This window comes from Ischnura elegans, chromosome 5, assembly GCF_921293095.1.
Source record: "Ischnura elegans chromosome 5, ioIscEleg1.1, whole genome shotgun sequence".
NCBI lineage: Eukaryota > Metazoa > Arthropoda > Insecta > Odonata > Coenagrionidae > Ischnura > Ischnura elegans.
Genome location: NC_060250.1, coordinates 97,281,986 through 97,307,448, shown reverse-complemented (window position 1 = coordinate 97,307,448; position 25,463 = coordinate 97,281,986). Strand labels below are relative to the sequence as shown.

At 40.7% G+C, this 25,463-nt stretch overlaps 1 protein-coding gene across 5 annotated transcripts in view; it reads right to left on the bottom strand.

Moving 5' to 3' along the window:
* LOC124159309 (F-actin-monooxygenase MICAL3) overlaps positions 1 to 25,463 on the bottom strand; it is a 241,657-nt gene that overhangs the window by 167,442 nt on the left and 48,752 nt on the right. Inside the window, exon 1 of one of the 5 annotated variants that reach the window (XM_046535045.1) lies at positions 19,873 to 20,320. The exons of the other annotated variants lie outside the window; for them this stretch is intronic. The gene's annotated coding sequence lies outside the window, so the exon portion shown is untranslated. Of the gene's footprint in view, positions 1 to 19,872; positions 20,321 to 25,463 lie in introns of those variants that run through there. 5 annotated transcript variants of the gene reach the window in all.

The window sequence follows — 25,463 nt, the reverse complement described above, 5'->3', positions numbered from 1 at the left end:
TAGTCAGGACCATAGGAATACATGCGAAAATAAGAGTGTTATATGGCGCAGAGGAAATTTTCAAGATCGCCTAACGAAGAAAGCGATAGAAATACATCGTAAAATATGCAAGGCAAATTTGAAAATAAGTAAAGGATGTTAGAAACTGATGAGGGATAGAGAAAAGTGGATGACTAAATTATACTAATCCAAAGTTTGTGCGTGTACTTATGCATTCAATTCAGTGTATACAATAAATCATCTAGAGAGATACCTCGTCACATGCTTGATCAAGCAACAGACGATTATACATTAGCGATTAAATATTTGCTTTTACTAATCAACATCTTCAAAGGTGCATTCAGACACGTAGAAATTTCAAAACAAGTATTTATAAGTAGATATAAAAATAATAATACTTCCGTCATATTGATAAATAAATGAAGTTATTGCTATAATAAGTAGATATTGCATGGTGGCAGAACAAAAAAGTAAACGAATAAATGCAAGAGAAATAGTTATTTCCACAAAAGAATAGCACAACAGTAACGTGCGGCATTCGATGGCCAAGCTTTAACTACCTAGTATTCCGACTACTGAAACGGAAAACTACACAGATAAAGGGTTCCTTCGAAAACTACCACGAATGAGAATGTAAAGATGATTTTCAATCAAAACGATAAACTAACTTAAATGCAACACTCACGAATGAGAAGAAATGATCTAAAAGGGGAACACCCGGAGGCAGAATCGGTAATGACCCGCCAACCCTATGAAAAGCAGGCATTCGCGGCCGGGCTGAAGGTTTTATGCCCGCGCTTCGGCTGGATACTCGACATATCCACTTGGCAATATGGAGAGGGAGGATCAGCGGCGAAATACAAGGGGAGGAGGAGAGGATGCTCTGAGGTGGAAAGGTGAGGGTTGCTTTATTATCATCGGATGCAGTTTCCCGACAACTCCTTCGTTCCGCATCGCCTAGAAAAGATCGAATGTTTCGCTGGCAATTCCCTCGGGTGTAGAGGGCGAACGGGGGGGGGGGGAGGGGCGAAGGAGGGGGTTTGGTCTGCTCGGATGGCGTTACGGTTCCACCCCGAATGCTCCTCCTCCTCCGTCCCCACCCTTTGGCTCCTCAAAGGTGCCCCGACCCACTCGGTAGCCCAACTCCTCTCCCGCGTGTTCACTGGGGGAAAATCCTGAGCGGTGTAGGGAAAGAAACTGTGGGAACGCAGGGACTGCCACATTCATAATACGAGAAAGGACGAGCACAAGTACAGAGGAAAGCACAATCACAAGTAAGGGCACCGACAATAAATATTCCCGTAAAACATTATCCGTCCCTTAGTATTTGTTATTCAAGACAACGGCCCATTCGAAAACATCATCGGTGAGTTCAACCTAACTACTTGCCATGAAAATCATCCCTTGAATTATACTCAACATCCCGTTATGTTGAATTCAGTAACGTCAACTCTACCATAATTAAGACAGCAGAGTAACTCTTGATTTTTCATACAACCTCGAAGCCATGACAACACCAGCAGTAATGAGTTGTATAATGAAATGCATAGCACAATTCCATTCGGTCTATTACTTTGGAAATTAAATTAAGGCAACAAAAAATTAATTAAATCATCAGGTTATATACACTAAGAACTAACAGGAGCCATAAATGTTCATTCAAAAACCACACAGGAGTTACTTTTGATATTTGGAGAAACTCAGTAATATTATATTAGAGATAACGCAATTAGCCGAGAGTTTAAAATTATGGTGAAATATTATAGTGTCCCTAGAGACAAACTCGCTCGCAACAAATGTTTCTCACAGAATATCAAAACAAGACGAAAAAACTCAAGTTTTTCAAGACATAATAAATAAGCTGCCTAACTCTGAGATTAATGTTTCAAATTTACTTCGTCGTAGTACCCCGCACAAGAACATGGAACAAGACAAGGCGGTGAGACAAGACGCTACGCAAGAGGTTCGGGCTATGTGTTGCAATCGACTGTCTGTCTTGGGAAAGTCGGCCGGAGAGGGCTTCCGTGGACACCCACGACTGTCACCTTCCGTGCGAACTCTGGAAACGAGACACTCGTGGAAAGAAACACTCCTCGCCAAAACCGCACTCATTAACCTTGTCGAAGGCGCAACTGAGGAGTCGGGTTGCAGCCGCCCGCGAGCTCTACTGGACACTAGCGCACGCATTACAGCTGCGGAAGAAGGAAAAAGTTCACTTCCTGTACCCGGAGCCAATGTGCGAGTACTAACGCCAACGCTTTAAGCCGGTAAACAATGAACACAATTATAATGGCAGTAAACATGACTAAGTCTATGGAAAGAAATTAATTACATTTAAAATTTCTCCTCTCTTGACCTTTGGGATTTGAAATATTACGACTTTAGATTCAACACTTGAAAGACTGCCCTCAGTCACGTCCTGCGACTCAGCTCACAGAAAATATCTTAAAACAGAATATCATCCATCTTAGGCCAAAAATGACCTACGAATTTGCTTCGCATAAGCAATTGTATTTACTCATTTGAATTTCATTTGCTAACAGAAGAAGATACCACTGCATCTATCAAGACAGGTTCCAATCAATCAACTTCAGGGCATAATCGATGGCGCAGATTATAGCACTGGAAGAAGTTAAATTATTTTTTGATGGCAGGTAGAAGTGACAACCAGGTATGAAGGCAGTCAGATGCAAGTAAGTAAACCATCTCTTCGTATTATACTATAATTTTTAATACCAGAATTATTTTAATTAGGCGGTCTTCCTGCCAAACAATGCAAATGTGAATAAATACTTGTAGGAAGAGTACTTGCGTAGAATATTAAGAGGAAAGGAAAGGTATCCCCCTACGCGTCGTTCAACCATCACCAACATGCCTCTAAGCTCTTGTTATCGCTGTAAGCCTCTTTACTCTCGCCGGAGGCACTTGAAATTGAAGGAAGCCCATATTACTCCCACCCTCTAGTTATATTCTTCAATATCTACGCGTGTTCGAGTACTTGCAATGTGTAAACAATGGTTGCCAACGTAAAAATATATAACAGATAGAAAAAAAATGGAAATCGTGCTCCTTCCTGAATTTTCATCGAGTTTTATAACTAAATCTAAAAGACAACGAGTAAAAATTTAATCTATTTCTTGCTAATTCCTTGACAATTATTAATTTTCCGAAATTGAAACATGTCTCCACCCATTTAATCTTGCTACTCATGTCTCTGAGCGCGAAATGCGGGTCCATAAATGGACCAGTTAGCGTTGTTGAGGTGATTTCTTATCAAAGGGAATGAAAAGGCAAATTTAGCCCCTTAGATAAGAAATTATCTCAAAAACTTATTTAATCACGTTTGTTTTCATTGACGAATTATGCTCAGAATGATGTTGCCATTGAAAATTAGCGAAGCATAAAAAGGATATTAGGCGTGTACGCATTTTAGGAATTCGCCGTAATAACTACTCGACCTGGCTCACCGTAGCCTCTCTGGGACGTCGAGAACAAAGATTTCCTCGCTTGGAAACGAAGAAATGAGGGTTAGCGTGCCCAACGATGCATTCTGAGCCCCCACACCAGAGGCATGATGCGCGAAGACGACGCGCCCGGAGCAGCGGAAGCCCTCTCTCCAGTGCAGAACAAAGGAGTGAGTGGGTGCAACGCACGGGCTGGATGCCTAACTACCTACGTGACGCGAGTGGGAGAGGGAATTCATCGACTACATGCGACCGTCATCGCAGTGGCCAAGTGGCCGTGACGCCGGTTGTTGCATTCCGGCCGCTTCGGGGAAAATATGGGGTGACGCCCCCTTTCCCTCCGACGCCTCCGATATCGGCTAAATAAAATCGCGCTGTCAATTTCTCAATGTTTATTAAGATGCTACCCACTAATTCATTATCCCTAATGAAAAACATCAATGTTCAACCACATCGTACTTCCCGCATTGTTTTCGCATCTGTGGTGTTCTTAACTTGTATTCCTACACGCGAGCGATGAAATTACATGAGTAAGAAATGTTCGCATTCATCCTGACTTTTATACGCGTTAATTCAATCCGGAGGTTGGTTTAAATAGGTGAGGATAAAACCAACCCCAAACTAGCAAAAAGCCGGGGGATGAATTTCACACACTCCGGGCTCAGCTACGTTAAGGGGCCATTTCCTTTCCTTAGGCTAACTCTCTCAATTCGCGGATAATGATCGGAGGTCTCTATCCGGGCTTTAGCTGGGGTTTGAACTCGAAGCGCGATCATCAGCAGCCAAGTTTTCCACCTAATGGACTGCAACGCTCCCCATCGTCTGATACATAGATATAAGAAAAAATAATTACCCTCCACTCCTATTACGAGCCATAATAGCAATACAAAAAGTTTTATAAGCATCAACTTGAAACTTCATTTATAACTTAACACGTAATGCTCTCAATCCAACGGTAAAATCCATCAGTGGTCAAATATCTCAACGTTGAGCCAGCATCCCCAAACTCTTACTCCACTCTAGTGGAATATTTGTGCGCACGGAGGGAGCGAATGTGAAGCAATTCATATAAATGTGGGACCGATTCATTTTTTGCTCACTCCTTTTTGTCTTCTTGCCATCACCCGTAACAGCCTCACCTCCCCGCCGGGGGAACGCGAGTTATTCCGAGAAGTTCGCGGTTTCATGAAGGCGCGGTGGCTATGGGGAAGGAAATGGAGTGAGACAGTAGGTCGCTGGGACGAAGCTTCAGTACACTTTTATCGAGGCATCCAGGTGGGGAGAGAGGGATATGAGGCCTGGATACGGGAGCTTACTCTGGCAGGACAAAAGAAAGGAGCGGAGGGATACATAATAGCCGGAGCTTCGAAGACAGGAATACTTGGGTAATCCTTCAACGCTCTTTAAATGCCGTCTCTCGTTTCAGAAGCGTCACATCTGCGATAAAAGCGGCATAAGAACTTCACACTTTTCTACCTTCAACAGCAAGAGTTTATTACGAATGATATGGGATAAGGATTTGTTGATCTAAATCACCACACCTTACGAAAGATAAGATTGAGTCAAAACAGCCAGCGAACGAAAAAATTAAACTAAGACCTAGTAACCTCTAGTACGGGTTAAGTTTCATCGGAGAATAATCCTCCATCCTTGAGGCATCGTCTGACGTTCGGTCAATGGATATAAACTTGCGACTGAGACAACCATGAACATGAAAGTTATGACTACATGAAATGGTAAGCACTACAATCTACCTCGGCTTTCATTCTAACAAACTTCAAATAACACATGGGAACGACGTCTGAAAACAAAAATGGAAAAATAAAATGTAACTAAGGCTAATTACACATTATTCTTTCAATACCACTAGGTGCAGGCAGTTTGTTTAATTCGTCAAACATCACGATTTATGCCCTTTGTTCAGTAGGCTACAACTCTTAGACCCGGTAATTGCAAAAAATTACTTTTATATAAATTTTTGTCACTTCATACGAAAAAATAATACATTATCCATCTACTGAATGAAAAATAGAATGCATCGGATTGCGGAATGAGAGAAGTAGGCTGACCTTAGATTCTTCCATCTGGCAACACTCCCGGGGAAATTACGGTCACAGAAACGACATCGGTTCGACCGAAAGGTCTCGCGAGCCGTTTGCGAACGAACTTGGCAAATTTGAGGAATAAATGCCGACGTAAATGCCAAGAACCGACCAGCTACCGAACTCGATCCGAATAGGTATTCAAATAAACAATGAAAGGCAGAAGAACCCCACAAGCATCGAAAGGAGAAAGGTAGAGCTCAGTAATAGGAACGTGATAAACAAATTAAATAGATTCGTAAATTCTAATGAACTGCCAAAAATATAATACATTGTGAATAAACGTCCCTAGTAAATATTTCCGATAAATTATAACAAAAAATTCGGAAAATTCGAGCAAAAAAACATCATTAAACACAAAAGACAACAAAGCATTTCTTACAAGTTTCGTCATTCAGCAGCGAAAAATCCGCTTCATGTTTAATGCAAAAATCATACATCATTTTGACACAATTACGTTTGTTAGGGATATTTTTAACATTCACGCCGCAGATTCCCTGAGCGGTAGAACGTAAAGAAAAAAAAACTTATTGAGCTACTTGACGACTTGTCACATAAAAATCGAAATAATTTTAAAACATACACGCTTGAAAAGATGCCATGATAGCGTCGCAAGGAAGACACTTCAACACAAAACCTTTATAACGAAAAGCAGTTAAGTATCGCAGCGTAACATCTCACAACGTTGACACGACCATTTACGCTTCAAAGGCGAGAAACATAATTGAGTAAATGGAAAAAACAGGACTACGATGGCTACCTTTCGTTTAAGAAAAATGTACTTAGTGGACTCCAAAATATCACTAGTTGCGTGAGTTCAAAAGCACGCCAATGATGTAAAAGATGCAACGTGGCCTAACGCACGTCATGGGCTCCACACGGTGACAATAAATGCCTATAAAGTAAATTTTTAAAGACCTCTCTTTTTAAAGACAACTTCCATGGTAATTGGCCGAAAAATTATTAAATAAAAGTTGACTGCAACCAGGCATAAATTACACCTCCTTCCTCGCCTTTTCCTCACCCACGAGAGCCGAGATTAGTCCCAGTCGCTCTAGCAAATGAATGCTTTGGCCAAAATCCACCAAAGCTGAGTCCGCAACGGAGGCAGTAAGTCTTTCCGACCGGAGTTCTAATTTATGACCAATAATCTAGGCTAAAGTCGAGTCGAAAAAGAAGGGCGGATATAAAATTCCACCAATATGACCCAAAATGCGTAAGTATCTAACACCGACGTTGACCACATTACGAAGTATCAAATTCATTATTTCGAGAATTACAACGGTGTAGTAAAAATATGACTTTAGGTGTAAGAAGTAAGAGCTGGCCAAGGAAAAATTAAGGGTTAACATTTTTAAAGGCTTGGAAACGCAGGCATTGAGAGTTGAAAAGGTTAAACACTCAGCTCATGAAAAACAGCCGCGACGACATTGAACCAAGCCTTGAACCTAAGTTTTTTGCCAGTCAGAAAATTCCATGCAAAGTGAAATTAACCATGAAAACAAACATAGGTACTCATTGAAAGCCTGAGATATTGAAATTACACTCCACTGTTGGGTTGAATAAGCCGTTTCGAGACGTTTGGTTTTAATTCAGCGTTAGGGGACGGAATTAAACAAATACATACACTAGCTACGCAGAGACTTTAAATTTAAAGAATACTAGGGAACGAATACCAGACTTTGGTGAGCTAATGTAGGGTACCGATCACGAACAGCGTCGCATCACGACGTTACAAGCTCATTTCAACATGTAAACGTGATGAGAAAAAAGAAATTGTGCTTCCTTAGCACGTTGACCTCAATTTGCGAGCATCCTTGAGTGGGGTTCGCGCAGGCACCCGATTAAAGCAGGGGTAAGGATGCGAAATGATGTGCGACCAAGGTTCAAAGGCTGTTGTTAACGCTTCCATCCCAGCGAGTGAGCCGAGTGAGGGAGGAAGGCGGCACTCTGAGGCGGGGGACCCGCCCATTCCTCGGTTGCCTTGCCTTAATAAAGCCCACGGTGAGGGGAGCTTTCAAGAGGGCCCCGCCCCCCACTCCTCACCCGCACCCAAAAATAATACACGCACCCTGCAAGGACGCAAAGGGCTTCCAACCACCCCCGCATCCATTTCTCCTTCTGTTTTTTTACGTTCTTCTTCTTCAACTTCTCTCCACCTTTCTCCTTCGCTAAAAATCTACCCTCTCCCTCCACAATCCAGTCGTGCCCCTAGAGGAGTTCCCGAACTCGCCTCAGACACTTCGCGCGTGACGGACACGCATTCGAAAACCCGAATCTCTTGAGACGTATCTCGTAGGGAAAGAAAAAAGAAACGAGAGGAGAACGAGCTTCGCCTTACAAGAATTTTATTTCAGGCCCCAGGCACACATTAGCCTCTCCTACGAACGCTCATGAAGCAACTAGCAGACGCCTAAGTTGAGGGAAAATACGAACCCGATGCCCGTGGATTAATTCTTTACCTGACCCAGGTCGTTCCATTCCCATGAAGCTCGACGTGATGGCTCGCTGCTGCACAAAAAGTGAAAGACAGTGATGGCATCTACTACGTTTCAATCACAAAGAGCATTAAGCAAGGAAAATTTTAATTAACTTTTTTCAGATTGGAAATGGATGCTATTCTACTGTTTTCGGCGACACAGCGAAATTATTTTGCTCTAAAGCAAAAAAAGAATTTTCTCACCGACTGCACCATTATCTTTGAACAAAGCTATCAAGAATCCTGGAAGAATGTACACCCTAAAGCTCAATCCTTTGAGTTTGAAAAATAAATATGTGGTCGTAAAATTAACTTGTGCTCACGTTTCCAATGCAATTATATTTATATTTGTTCTTATGGTATTCGTAGACATGGTAAAAGTATGTTCATAAAAAAGTCAACTGGGGATTCCGCCAAGAGCTTGAGCGGGGAGGTAGCGAGTTCCAAGTCCTATAATTACAAAGGTGGAGGCACACGGAGGATCATAAATCCTTGTTTATGTACTGCTCCTATCCTTTCAAACGTAAGACACTGACAAACACACGAAAGAAGCATAACTCATGAATAGAACCCAAAAGAATATAACACCAAAGAGAACTGAAATCACTACGAATACAGAGCTTATTGGCGACAACGTATACCACACTGTAATAATAATAATGTTTATTGCTCCATGTTATTTAAAAATAAAGGCCTAAAATAAGTATAAATATATACGTAATAACTCTGGGAAACAAAAAATGAATATCACCAACGAGAGAGGGCAAACGAAACCCAAATTAATGGAACGCCATGTAGTCCCTATCATTTGACTAAGAAATCGTGATAACATGCAAATTGTAGATAAATTTTTTAATGCCTTACTAGCATAGATTATAAGAACGAAATATCTAAATAAGTTAATGCTCACGAATCCATTAAGTGTACTTTAATGATACCACAAATAGACATAGTTAAAAACTAATCGTCTCCTTAAATACACCCACTCTATTCAAAGACGCATAGGGATACTATTTACGCCGACCTGCTGCTGTCCACTAGGATGCTATAATTTTTGGGCGCCAAAAAATTAAAGTAAAGCCAGTTTGTCTGTTGGCCATCACCATTGAAGAGCGTCCAGTTTACATAGCAAATTGGCCACGACGCGTCGTGACGGACGAACAACGATGGAAGAGACCGTGGGAAGTGTGTAACAAGCCGTCGAAAGAAACGTTTAAGAATGAAAAGGAAAAGGGTGAGTTAATGCTCTAAACACAAACGACGGACATCATCACCTAGCCAAGGGAAACAATCTCGGAGGCAGAATTGAGTGGGGAATGATGGTGAATAATGTAATACTGAAGAGGGTCTTCAGGGAATGGAGTAGTGAGGCTTTTAAACCACGGAGGACAACTCTCAATCAGTGTTTCGAGCAGAAAGACCAAAATAAATAACTAAAAAGCCATAATGAAGTCGGAGGAGATCGAGTAATCGACAAAGAACATAATAGTCATATGTTTATACACAAAAATATCGGAATAAGGCAAAAATCCCTAAAAAAAAGAAACTGTCAAAGGAAAATAGACTGACAAAAGGGTGTCATAACTTTTCCATCGAAATATTCAGTGAAACAGCGAATGAAGGATGCACCGTAACAAATATTTTCTAATATACGAACGAGGAGAAAACCACACCACCTTGAGTTTCAGGCAAACATGAAGGTTGATAGATTGCCCATTCCCAGAAATCTATTTTCTGAGCAGCGCGAACACATGTTAACGACATCATCACCCAGAGCAACCGAAACCCACGTTTATAGCCTGCTCGCTACCATCGTGACAATAGAAGGCCATTCCACAGTGGGAGAACTACGAAGGTCCCGATACATGAGCTGCGAAATTTATCACTCTCCCACAAATATATAAAGGCTGTTAGCACAGAAGTGGAAGCTGTCCTGGTTGTTTTCGTGGCTAGGAAGGTCACATTGAGCCTGGCCATTCATTGCTTTACTTATCAACGGCGTAAAAAAACAGTGATTTCGGCAATGTTTCGGATGGAAAAATAGTTTTTCTCGGGATAATCCAGCAATACTCGAATTAAGCATAGTATTAAGACGTTATGCTGGACCTATAGAAATATGGTATTCAACATTTTAGACCGGTTGTCAGTCGGTTCAAGACTTCAACGTATCATCGCTCTAACCGCAACTATACGGAAGAAAATAACAGAACCAGATGACCGTGTCACGTAATCAACTATCCCCACTGATCATTGGCAGACTACGTAATAGAAAGCAACCATTTTCTAGGTGCTTCCGTCATCAATAATTCATTGCAAGCATCTGACGCAAGTGAGAAGAAAATAATGTATTGCAACAGTTTCATGGACACCAGCAGGCTGGGAAAGTGGAGAGTCGCAAAATACGTAAATGATTCTCGATCACTCCGAGCTGAACTAAAATGAAAAAAAAACAGAAAAATTCACAAAATAGAAAATAAATACGATTTTTCAAGGAAAGCAGTACAAAAGGACAATACATTGAAGCGAAGACCTTTAATATTCAAATATTTAGAACAAATACAGGAATTAAATTACCATAATAAAATGAAATGCTATTTCTAGACGAAAAATTTCATTTCTATCCTAACACGCGCCTATACGGTACACAGTGTTACAATTCAAGCATAAAGGTGAAATTATTGACATTCAACGATAAGGAGAAAAAAATGTGGTGATGACGTCTGAAGAATAAATTTTCAGACCATACTAGGTTAAACTAGACGCACACAACTGACGACATCATGTTTACAACCATTTCTTCATATCGACTGAACAATAAAAGAACCATCTGTACATGGATACCACAGTATATATAAATTTTATAATTAAAAACTAACATTTGCATATGTATCCATGGCTCCCTAAACAAGGAATAATGAGGCGCACAGGAGCTAGGAGAGCCAAACGCCATCGATTACGAATGCATGACGAAACGTATTCAATAATTTACCTTATGACCGGAGCGAAATGCGTCAAAATTAACTGAAATCGAACGAGAGGAGATATGAAACGATTCATCGGCCACAAATTTACGAGATACATCAAGGAGTAATACGATAGTATCACTAAATGCTATACCAATCTCGATGCTTCCTAAGCAGAAAGAGTTAAACTCTTCCCGGAACCTAAAAACAAAATGGCATCTTGCATGACCTACAACAATACATTCAACTCCTCACACTACACATCGTGTAACTCATGCACCCACGAGCATTCCGCGGGGATAATTAAAAGGAGGAGGAATAATGACGCAGAAGAGTTTCATCCAAGGATTACAATACTTACACGCTTACGAAAGTACAACATTGTCTCTATCTTGTTTTCCCACATTTTCAAAAAAAAGTTGTAGAATGTGGGTATAAATTCACGCTCCGTTTCGCGCTCACACTCTCGACGTCTTAAATTTTTTTACTCCAGCTTATAACCGTAACAAATTAAGAAACTTGTACATATTCCGTCACACTTAACTTCTTTTTCACTTAACTTCTCCGCAGCAGTATTGAACAATACTTACGTCATCACTTAGTACGTTGAAAAATCAAAATCTCAGCAAGTTCTGGGCACTAAATCGATACTTCCGCTGTACAAACGCTCAACAATCGCCCATCGAATCAAATCAGCTCATCTAGTACTACTAGGGCTACTAGATGAGCGGAATTGATTCGGATGGCGATTGTAGAGCGTTTGTGCAGTGGAGGCATCGAAATTCTTACTATGTGCGTATTAAGCACAAAGAAATATTAGCAGTTACAAAGTGATAGGGAAAACTAAGATACGATAATTCAAAATGCACAAATAATTTACATGTTGACAGTTTACCCAGCGATTCATTCACAATAATGCCGTCTGATCATGCTTACATGAATTGTATGTATCAGGGAACATTGAAATTAAAATTTAAGCTATTTGCGCTAATAATGTTGATAACTCTTTATGCTAATGATGTAACTGATCATTTCAGAGTGCACGAGCAAGGTAACATCCATACTGCACTTCTCCTTCTGAGGCCTTCCAAAAAATTTTTCCTACGATTTCTCTATTTCACGCAAACTCAACACACTTTTCGAAAACAATTTCGGAGCTAAACACCACACACACCCTCGACGGCCGGGGAGGCGCAGACAATAAATAGCGAGAAGAACGCGTCAGGGCGCAGAGGAGGGATATCGAGCCGCCACCACACAAACTGCGGACATATTTTAGACAGTTGACGCCTCCAGCGAAATTCCCTCGGCGAGAAAAAGAGAGAGGAACACCGAAAAATAATGCGACTTAGTGGCGCGAGCGCTGAAGGAGTGGTTTGCTTAACTCAGGGCGTCGCTCGCGGAGGGGAGGAAAAGGAGACATACGAGGGGTGGTGGGGCCAAAAAAAAAAAAAAAAAAAAAAAAACGGCAAACCCGAGAATAGAACGAGGGAAGAGAGAGCAGCAACAAGTATGACAAAGAAAAGAGATGGCGAGGAAAATGGGTGACGAGAACGCGGTCGGGAGGCAAGGCGCATAGGGTGGAGGGGGGGGGGACTGGAAAAGAAGGACATGACGATAGAAAGAGAGATACAAAGGATCAAACGTAAGAGAGAGTTCGAGATGAAAGCTACTACTGCGGCAGGGTTCCAGACGACGTGAGACAGGATGAATAAAAAAAGGGAGAATTTTTCCACAGCGCCGCGCTCACCCGGGAGCGGGGGATGTCGACGAGATAACGGAGAGAAAAAATAATATGTACCGCCTTTGCAACGCTGCACTCTACGTGACTGGCGCAGGGACTGAACATTTGTCCCAAATCGGAACGTTCGAGGCGGCTGAACGTAGTAAAGGGATAGTATCGTCATTACGGGCGGTTTAAAGACGAAGAATTCGAAAGTGTGTTTGATAATATCGCTAAATACATAGTTGTCGGGCAAAATTCACCTTAATTCAAATTCAAGTAAGTCAACAATCCGAAGATTGGTTTGACGCAGCTCTTCTCTCCGCAATCCTGTCAATTAACTATATCATATTTACGTATTCATACTCTTTTAAATGATTGATAACTAGTCCTAAATAACTCATGCGGGACCTTCCTTTGTCTTTCTTCCCGTATACCTGTCCTTGGACTACTGTTTTTAGGGATCGCAATATAAATGCAATAAAAATACTGAAAAAAAATCAACTCAATATTCAAACATTCACAATTACTCCATCATCAAATGCAGTTATTCCCAAAATATATTATACCCTAAACCTGAAGAAAACACAACATTAGTTGGGGAACAATTCAAACCGACACACGCCTTGGGCTGGCAAGCATACCATTGAATCAATAGAACAACTCACAGAAGGGAGGTCGATGGGTCACTAACTCAGTGATAAAACCTGAAAGTGGATTTGGATAGGTGGGGTAGTGCCCAAAACGGATTAAGCCACAGGCGGACGAATTTATAACACACACGGAAGGGTGGAGGGGGGGGGGGGGAGCAAATTCCTTACCCTGGGCCAGTATGGGAGACCCGGCCAAATTCGCATTCATTTCGGAGTACAGTTATCATCTCTCTACAACTCATCTCGAGGAATGAGACAAAAATTCGAGGATACTAAGGGGTCCTTCAAGGGTGAAAGGCGAGGAAATCAGTTCCCTCTTAAATTATCTCATTACACTGATTAATGAGCCCACGACAGGAATATGAGACAACGTGAGAAGACAAAATAAAAGGCGACATTTCCAGTCTCGCTAGAAGGAGGTGACAGGACAATTAATACCGAGAAGAACAAGGCACAGATGCCTAACAATATTCCGTTGCCTCAGCAGTTGATTAATAGCGGTTTCGGGTGGATGCCGAAACTAATTATCACTGCCTGATAGCGCGCCGAAATTAGCGTCTAGTTTGAAACACCACTGGAATAAAACGATAATAATAAAGGACAGCAGAGACCAAAACAGCAACGAACACTACTCAAAATGTAGAATATTCAACGAGATCAATGATACTTAACGAGGTTAACTTGCACAAGAGATAATGATTTAAAGGGTGGTAACTGGTATGAAAACGTCGATGGCTAACCGTGAGCAACAGAAAATAAATTTTCAAAAAATAACAAGGATAAGCTAATCAATTACAGAGAAAGGCTGACACTTAAAAAATATCTCAGAGGAATAAATAAATTTACTATTTTAATTATGAATTACCTCCACCTCATTCGAAAGACAGATTCAGCATCTATTTGTCTTGCATTGGTTACGATGGAATCCGCAAATGGTGGGCTATTTTAGACTAACAATATATACAGGCATAAGCAAAGAAACCAAAATAAGCCTAATTTTAAAGACTTGAGTTAATAAATCGTACTGCATTAGTATAGCGTTATGTCATAGAGTAGCCACCTATTAAGGAGATTGAGAGAATATGACACATTGGACTTAAAGTAGGGAAATTAATTATCAACTGTTTTACTGATAAAGGCCATTGCTTCCTTAACATGTCTTACAGCTTGTCATACGACCTACCACCATTCATTCTATCCATGGTGCTCAGCTTTTTCTCTTTCCCTGCTCCAGCACTTTTATTATTTCTTTTTCGTTCTCTTATAAGGATCATTCCATGTCTTTTCATCCATGCACCCACCCCACACCATCTCGGATTTGGAGGAAACTTGGCGATTTTCATCCTTCCATATAGGAATGAAATCGTGTACATATTTTCTTAGCTATCTCTATTATTTATTTTTTTCAAGACCATTATAAGCTAGGTGGAACTTTATTCATTTCTAAATCTACCAAATTCATAATATCATTCGATTTTTGACAAATTAGGGAGTAAAACAGGCATTATAGAAATATACTGACATCAAAACCATTACACAGCTTGACAAACATTGAAATTTCCAGTAAGTTCCTTACTATTCCATGAATAATATTGATTGTAGAGAAATAGAAAATGCACCACTGGATAAGAAATGACAAAGCCAAGAAGCGTTTCGTAATAGCAATAGCATTTAAAATTCGTAAAAGGCTCAAAATTTAATATCAACAGATGACGGCAACTACTCCCTTTACCCTACACGAGAAGGACTACGGAAGGGTGATTGAGTGAGGACTGCGCACTAAGCGGAGAGAGTAGCAGGCGAGGTACACACACATCGGTCTGATGACACGTCCGCTTAAGGATCATCCAGCGAACAAGTCAATCAATAGCGAAGCCTTATCTCTATGCATGTCGGCCAAGGAGACGGAGAGAAGCTGAGGACGGAGGGACGAAGTGCAACAGACGCGGGAAGGGAGAGGGGTATTGAGTCTTCACTTCTTTGAGCGGAAAAAAGATCGAAAGGACGATCTTTTTTGTCGACTGGGTCACAAGGGACAAGGTCGATCAAAAAAGTAGTAAAGAGGTAGAGCGAAGCAGTAGCCACCATCCTTCCGTTTTGAAGCAAGCTAACCATGGGTCTTGGATTGCCATCAGTGAGGAATGCACTGACGCTGACATGGTGTCAATAACCGAACGCCGCGATGTAAAAACTTAAAGAATGAGCCAAAGAAAACAAGAAATACCGTAAGCTTCAAAATAGCAGATGAATCATAATAACATATACAACCAGGGGTGGTTTTCAAATATATAAGAATCCGTTCTGTCATCCTCTGCTTGTTAAATCAAATTAATAATATTATGATAGGCACATCAGAAGTCACACTCAACACCGAAGACTTGTAAATGGCAATACCAAAACGGCAGGCGTGCCCGTCAGAAATATTGCTGACAGAAAAATTTGCTGAACGCGTTGATTCAACATTCTTCATTAAAAATATTCAATACAAATAAAATTTTCGTTCCAACTATGCAATCTGTCATATATCCAACAAAATTTCCGTCGCATATGACCTCGAGAGCTACGACGAAACGAACTAAATTATGGGAAGGTTTAAATAAGGCAACAGTCACGTCTTATAAATGGATAAAATATAAGTTGGAATACAAATGGAATAAAATCATAATGGCTAACATAAGGGGAGCGTAGTGGTCCCATGGTTAAAACTTAAGGCAACTGACCAAAGGGTCTAAGGTTCAAAGCCCGGGCAAAGCCTTATGACGTCCGGATACAGAAGGATAAGGAAATGGTAAGTTCTACCCTCTTACATCCAGACCAACGTATAGGGTGAAACAGATACAACTCCATAACGTATAAAGGAAAATAACATTTTACTTTTATACGTAATTTATAGGGATTATTTCCTTCCTACAATCGTAAAAAATGAAATCATACCTTACGAATCATAATAATAGCGTACATTCATAGAGGATGCGCAAATGCAACGAGATCGACTACAATTTTAGCTAATTTAAATACCTTCTAAGATAAATGAGAGAATCGGATACAATACTTTCAAAAATTTCACAACTATACACCGCAACAACAATTTGGTACAACCTTTGATTGCCATTTGAATCAAACCTCCAAAAATACCTTCTATAAGAGATAGAGAATAATGAGGTATCCATCATTACTAATTCTTTCACGGACTTCTCTTAGAGTCATAAGAGTTCTAAGGAGTTATTAACAGCCAAGTATTAACAAATTTTTACCATTGATTGCCTGCTGACATACCATGGGTGTTGACGACAACTGCGACGCAAAGGATTTAACTCTTAAACGCCGAAATGAAGAAAGAACTCAAACAAAAAGCTTAAACACCGCCGGAAGAAAACCACTTGAAATGCTAACGTATGCAAATGAGCAGCCGCGGCTTAAATTCAGAGCCTCCAGTTAAAGGGTAACGAAGGTCGGAAATGTTAACAGCCAACAAATGCTCATCCTTTTATCAATCTCACTCGCAAACGCAAGCGGCGCTAAACTGAGTCCTTCGACAACTACAACTGCAGACGCGTCGGTAATTAAATAGCAATCCCTTATCACCCAAAAAACTATTTCTGACCATCAATCATATAAACGACCCCTTTAGCTGTCTACGACGCAGAAGATAGGCGAAATTTAGTGGGACCTAGCAATTATCACAAGATGTTCCCATGTCTTTGTTCACATAAATCTACTGTCCCTAGAGACATTGATGTTTCATGTAAGTGCCTCATTACTTCTCGCAATACAGCATCAACATTCGAATGATATTATGATCGCTCGAAGGAGTACGTCGTTACCAAAAACGCTAATGCATGGATGAAAACTGGTACGTAGGTATGTAGCTCCTATATTCAGCAACAATAACATACCCAACACCAATAAAATATAATCTGCCCCAAAGGTAGTTAAAAGAATAGAATATAATTGCTTCCCATCAGCCACATGAAACGAGGTCTGCTGCTACCCTTCAAATTTCAAAACGAATTATTAATACACGATATGATAATAAAATGTATACACAGAGGAAATATCTATACGCGTATTTGAAAAATTAAGACATAGGCATCCAATTGGATTGGATTCACTAGACCTCAGACATTAACTCAGTACAATTAACTCAAGATAAAGTCACTTTGTTCTTTCCAACAACTAATAGTAATGTTTTAGCATTCCAAAGCCCTAAATATCAAAGTATACACCCATCCACACGTTAGAGGTTCCTAACTTTACTGATGAAAATTAGAATTTTTTTTCAAAAAGTACAAAAATCACACCTGCTTTTTACTAGCTAGATAACATTATATAAATATTAGATGAGCATTAGTTCTATTAAGCCCTACTTAAAAATGATAACACTTGCTACTATGAAACATTTGGTGAAAATTACCGTTCAAATAGATCGACCTAAGCTATATCGGAAGCGTCAGCCTCGGGGCTGGTTTCGCACATTTAAAAATTACAAACCCCTTTGAGTAAGCCCCTAGCACTCTCGAAATCCTCTGGGGAAACTTCTACGACTTCCGAAACAACGCCTTTTCAAAGAGCCGGAAAGGAAAACAACGACTCACGCATCCGCGTTCGCATTTCACGTTACGACGCAAGGGACGAGGTCGTTCACTTTCCTTAAGCGGTCAATACAACTCTCAGCTGATCACTTCGATTAAAATTATGACGTCTCCCACGACGGTAAGATATATACAAGCACTAGCCTCGCGGACCAACGGATCTCCTCCCAAGGATGTTGCCCCAGGACGTGAGGTCCGCAAACTCCGTCTATCGCGTCGCTTTTTTTCTCGCCAACTTCCCGGCAGGCCAGACGAAAAGCTTAAGACTGCAATGACTTAATTCCAGAGAAAATTGATGGGCGAGGAAGTTAATCGCGCCCCGGCTCGGTGTCAGCAGCAGGGGACGACGATGAGTGAAATTAATGGTCCCATGACTGGAGTGCAGGAAACGGCAGGCGGGGGGAACAATTTTCTTGTTGTCTGTTGTTGTGAGAGGAAAGGGTCCTCGCAGGAGGGATGCTTCCTAATCACACATTTCAGTCCGACGTTTTTGGAAGAGAGGGCACAGGCTGGTAGGTTTTTCAAAACATTTGGATGTGGGAGACTCACAGACAGAAAGTGGAAAAAACAAAGCAATTATTATTAACGAAGGAGAGTTTCCGTCATGAAGGTTGCCATATACAGACACTAGGAAGTAGTAGTACGTTCCGCTATGATAGACTTCAAGGAGAGTAGTCGTTCAGTGATTCTTACACGCACATAAGGATTGAAGTATCTCGCTGGACCATACATCTATTGACCGAGACACGAGAGACCGGCGACACCAAAGGTTACGTATCAATGTCTGACGCATAGGCGGACATCGCATACAAGGGAATCCAACGAATAACTTCATCCGCACGTGACCATTCTCGGGCGATTCAAATTAGGAGTTTATTTTTTACTCACAACAAAGACAATTTTATCACCTCAACTCAAATCTCAATAATTTATTCGTAAAAAACACAAAAAGTTATTTAACTTAGAAAATGCATATCGCAGCTAAAATAGAGGGGAAAAATAATTTGAATATTACCCGATATAATCACAAATATAATGACAATAAATTCAATTTTCCAACTAGTCATTACAAAATGTTTTAAATCTCTATACAATGTTAAAATATCAGCTGAAAATAATTTACCAACTGACGTCCAAGGCATTTGGAGGTGAATGAAGTGGTCATCACACAGAAATGAAAATGACTCACGTGGGCCAGACTTCCTCTTTCCCACGCACCGTTCGATGAGATGGAAGACTGTGGTGGTCATTTTGCAAACTGATATAGCTTCCGCGGGGATATTTTTTACCATTAGGTTCACTTTCCATTGGGAGCACAAACAAGAAGCAAAATTTGCACCTTATTCAACGCTTTCTTCCTCCACAATAATCTCATAAGTATAATCAATTAAGAAAGTAAATCGAAGAAAGTGAGTACGCACGGTAATTGATGAAAACTAACGGAATACACACACATACATATGCAATGGTAGAGCGGGCAAAAGTCATATTCATAAATATAAATCAAGATAAGGCATCGTTGTGGAAAGCTACTTCATTAAAAAAAAAGCGAACCCCTCTCGGTGAACGGGCATAAACCCGTGACGCGAGATATCCGTGGGGCATAAACCGCATGTGCTATTGCATTATTACTCGGCTTCCAGCTCCAGCACCGAGAATAAGCGACAATGTGGGTGGAGCAAGGCTCAGGTGGAAGTGTGACCGCAACAGCTGAGCAAGAAACCGCAGGACACATCAACCGACACCCAAAATGCCCCAAAACCAACACTCCGAAAACTCTCTCGACGGCCTCTTTTCAGGTATAAATCGGCATGGGAAGGAGGGGAAACCCGTCCCGTCACAACCTTGGCCGTGAAAGTGGAATCGACGCCAATGGCCGTCCCAATGGACACTCACCCTTTCAGCAAAACTTCGGACGAGACGGCCGATCCAAGCCCTCGAGGGAAGAAGGGAAAACTTGAGAAAGCCACTCTCCGGGGGCGGCGCTCAGAAGCACGGGATTCGAAACTCCAAAAGCTCGGATCTGGCTAGGATTAACAAAACGTCGAACCTGTACAAGGAAGCACTAACAGACACGCGGATCTTCGGCCACCGTCGACGAGGAAAAAAAACACGCAACACTGGCACACCACTTTTGATCACAAAACACACCACGGACGCTTCGAAGTGACTACTTTCTCGGGAAAGCCCTGATCAAACATTTTCAGCTATAACACCGGGTGTGGGGAGAGGTAAAAGAGCGTCCCAACAAGTCGCAAAGCGAAACAAACGGACGCTGTTCGTTTCAGCGCGTCCTCGCCCTACGGACTCACACGGATCTGTCCGCTCTCCTCGGCTGACGATCGGGAAATGAGCAGACGAGGGACACGGGAGAGCGCAAGGGAGGTACGGCAGCGGAGGGGCAGAGAGTCGCCCGCAGCTGGGAAAGAGGGGAAGGTACGAGGAGAGGAGGGGAAGGAGATTGAGGCTTGCGTGGGTGCAGGAGGGTTAGGGAAGGAATGAAGAGAGGGGGAGGATGTAACTGTGAAGGGGAGAGAGAGGAGGAGGCGAGACGAGATGGACGCGGAGCAGCAGACGGTTCTGTGAGAGGGTCGTTTCCGCATCCAAATCTTCCGTGCCTGGGAGAACGATGCCATTCCCCTATGATCTCGGGATGCGAGAGGCATTTTTTGGAGAGTAACGACGCACTAAATGGATATTCGTGCAACGAACCAAGGATCAAGAGCATTAGATTCCGAGGTGGAAGATATGAAATTCATAGGTAATGCTCGTGAAAAATGTCGAGGGCACCATCAAAGTATTGGTTGGTATGGCGAAAACATTCCATTTTTGAGAGGAATGAACTTCACAAACCCATTTCAGCCAAAATAAAACCATTATCTGATCCCGTCCTCAACGATGAATAATTTGATGGCAATAAAATGGCAATGGACCATGCACTTATTTCATAATCTTTGCAGATTTCATTCATCAAAAATGACGGTGAGCGAAATGGTGGAATTCTATTTACCACCGTCTGAAGTTTCCCGCAAAACACACAATGCGCAACAAAGTACGTTAATTGCCAGCACAAACAATTACGTAGAATGATAAAATGTGTTAGAGCAGGTTGCAACAAAAAATACCAAATAGATACAGACATATTGATAGACGGTGATTATATTGAGAGAATACAAAAAATAGAAGATTTTCATATTAAAAGAGGTTTCACTTCCCCATATCAATATTTTTTGGGGAAAATCACATTTAATCCTTTGCCTGAAAAAAGGTGGCGCTTACTCAGTGCCGCTGGAGGACGATACCATTCCGGTTAGTCAAAGTTCCTTAAGTAATCAAATAAAGTACACCCAAAGCAACCATGGAAAGAAGGGATAAGCCAATCAGGGTGTGCGATTTAATGGAAAAAAATGATCAATAAATGTTTAGCCTTAACTACCCTAAATGAGAAATTAAAATCAGAAAATCCTTACAAAAATAAATAAATTGAAAAAAATAGATTTCTTCTGCGAACACAATCTCACTCCGCTGAGTTATACTATGGGTTTGATACTACGGATAACATACTACCGCAATACTACAGATACCACATGCCCTATGCAACAGACATTTCCCGGTGGGCACGGAGTCGCAGAGCAGTTGATGGAGATGATTCAAGATGAACGGTTGGGTACGGGAAGGCATGGTCCAACTCTAAATTTCATAGTCCAAATACGCTACTGTAGAACCAAGTCGAGATAAAACGAGAATACGTATCGCCAATGGACTACGTGCTCCGTCATTACCGAGGATTAAAAAAATTGTCATTTGAGCTGGTCTGTCGCAGGAATCTGTAGGCGAGCATTTGTGCTCCATCTGCTGCCATCTGAGCACATACGTATTGGTGGTCTCAAAAATGAGCGGGTTTGGTCCTGTGGGCGAATTTTGAGCGCATGTTCAGTGGAAGTATCGACATTCCCTCACTCATGCTTCAACCAGCAGGATGGATATGAAAAGGATACGCGAGGATAAAGCGCACCTTGGAATAAACCAAAGGCGAGCGAATATCCCACATTAAGGGTTCTGGTGGGGTATCATTCCATCTCGCACCGTGAATGATAATGGCACTGGGGTGTGAACCCGGAACCTTTCTATCAGCAGCCTACAGCGACATCCACCATGCTCCAATTTCTTAAATATTAAATATGGCTAAAAAACAAACAGAAAGAACACAAAACACCACTTGATCGAGTATAATGAATGAATAATAAACAACTTACAACTGAGGAAGTAATTAAGAACGTCGGTCAGATATACATGAGTCACTACTCTATTGAAGGGTATCGTACATCGATTTGACATCAGGTTACCTTTAAAGGCCATTCTCAACTTAAACGGTGACCATGAAGGAAACAAAGGCGAATACCCAACCCGAGACGCGGCACCTACGCAAAGACCAGATCAAGATACAGTAAAACCAGTTCCAGTAGAGATCACTTCCCGGGAGAGTAAGAATGGAGTAGTAAGCAGATGGAGGAAGGATCTCCATGTGAGTATCAGCCTGTGCAGAGATAGAACCACGTGGGTAGCCAAACTGCAACATTAGGCCAATTCGATGGTATTATAAGCCACAGAATATTCTGATGGCTGAACACTAAAAAAACATTTCTACTAGTGGTTCATTATTACGCATACGGAGAATGCCATAGTGTACCAATCGTAGAAATATTTTACCATATTTGCGACAGATTAAAAAGCAACTTAGGTCTCTTTAAAATAAATTACAAGCCGACTGATTATGCATCAGCAATCGCTTTCAATCAAGATAAGGCAGACAACAGGACGCCAGCATAAGTCTCTATAATGGGATATCACTTACAAAATATATTTATGCACATACAGTTATTGTGAATCTTTTTCTGAGGATATACATTTGGATTTGCTTTATAAGGAAACTTCCTTTCACTAACAAAACTCTAACATAATTCGTACTACGGGAATATCTCCTTTTTCGGTCGTCTTTACGGAATTCTTCTGGTACATCAATATATACCTCACTTCAAACAGCTATCATATTGTTAATAATTTATGTAACAAGACACCAGTTGGGATAATTTATAGATTTAGGCGATACAATCTAATAAAAGATCAACTGTTTTTCACGTAACTTCTAATTGTTTTGGCAAAATACAATATATCTCAATAGTTGGTCACGAAGAACCAGAAATTCACAATGATGGAATTTATAAAAAGTTGATCTTTCATGCATGAAAATTTAGCTTAGCTTATAATAGTTGGCCGAAAATTGGGTAAATAGTTTTCCATTAATGTTGGTGTCTAGCAATGTTAAGTTTATTTGATTGCAAATCGCCGTACTAACATGTTCCCAGTTATCGCCTTTTCAACTTGGAACATATGTTTCAACAATAGCTCATTAAGATAACTTCAGCGAAGAGATTTTTTTTTAAGTCATGCCGACTTCTGTGATGTTTTCAGAATATGTCCAAAATTATACGCAGCAAATTAGATAATAGGAAACTCGAAGCTGCAAAACCATAATGTCAACATTTCAACAATAAATTGCTATTTTTAATACCCTTTTCTCCCAGATGTCCAAAGACTGAAAATTTCCACCGATAATTAAGCACCGCTAATAAGCAGGCCTCATTTTCATATAATTGACATTCCAATCCTTTTAACAGATCAGTGAGCCCGAATTAAAAAGCGGAATATTTAGGTCACTTTGTTCCAAAGCTTGGTAACAGACATACTCCGTCAAGAAAAATAGGTACTAACGGTGTACCCTCAAGCGTCCTGTTAAAACAAATAATTCCACCTCAAATATGCAGGCTACGCCCAGAGAAAAAAATGACGGTGGCCGAGAGTAACTTTTACCCGTAACAAACAGAAATAAGGACGGGACCGGTATGCATTCACTCAATAATGGATAATACCGAAGTGTGGACGGAGGAAGGTGTTGAAAAGGTCGGAGTGCACCGCTAGGAGACACAAGACTTGCCTGAGAGTACCGCATTAGTATTGCGGGTCGTCGGGGATCGATGAAAAGCTTGTCTCCACCAGGACACTTCAAATTTTCCTCAGAGCTACGGCACATAATATAAAGAGACGAAAGACGCTGCCGATAGTTAAATGGAAGGAAGAGTGATGAAAGACGACTGATTAAAAGAGATTGGTCCAATAAATGAAGTACGCGTCATTTACATCAAAATTTTCCCAAAGAAAAACTTTCAAGGCCATTATTCACGAAATTTAATTTTAAAATCCGCATTTTCACCCATGATCTTATGGCAGTAGTCATAATAGGAAAAAGGTCCATAACTGCTTGGATACACACGTCATTTTGACAAAAAAATGAAATCTTATCCGTCATAACATGAGAATCATGAAATAAATTGCAGGCACATCAGGTCAATCACATCCAAGTTAATTAGGATACATAGCCTGAACGTCAAATTTAATTGCAGTGCATTAAGAATTAAAACACCACCCACCTTAATATACCTTCCTAAGTAGTAATTGTAACTACTCCGAGAGTAAAAGTTCAATAACTTTAATGTGAGAATTAAATAGATGAGATTAAATATGAATCATCCAAATCAGTGCAATCAAAAGAACTATGTAAAAAGCTTTGAAGGTGAAAGTGATAAGGTTTCCATGATACTTCATCACAATCAGCGCAAAGCACTAATATTCATTTACAGTTCTCTTCTCTCAGTCAACTGATTAATGAATAAGAGGCTCAGTATTCACAATGTTGAGCGGATATTCGAATTCGCCAACGTTAATTCAATAGATTAACTCCAACTGTTTGACTTAAACAATTTTGAGACACTTTAAACCACGAAAGGCGTCGCCAAACCACCAATAACATAAAATCCAAATTATCGTATGGAATAGAGCGAAATGTGACTTGTTACCGGGCCGCAGCGCTTCAAAATTTACTCCAATTCTAAATTTACTGCCAAAGTAAACAGTTCAACAAAAATGTAATGAAAATTTAATTAATAACAATTAAATACAAACCTTACGAAAGAAATCTCTTTTTGAAAGTCCCCGCGCGATAATTTGCGCTGTAGCAAACTAAATTACTCCGGCTTCGCACAACAAGAAATGGAATGACTTTTTTGTAGTAACTCGCATATTATTTACAAATTAATATAAAGCAGGATGAATCACAAATATTTTTCAATATGATTTTGCTAGAAAAAGTCCTCAAGTAAGACATAGCGTCCAAAAACCTATGAATCTCTTTCACCATCTATATTTATTTTTTAACTATTCTATTGATATTTCTATCACGTGCAAAGCTTGGATGGGCTTTAGGTACATGTAACAATAATTACTCACAAGAAAAGAATGACGCTAACCAAGAGATTGCAACACGTTCTAAGAGGCCACAGTGAAATATTTTTCTTAGAGATTTATCATTTTTATCGAGAGGCGTAAAATTTATCCATTTTATACACTTGATGTCCTCTTCCTCACAAACA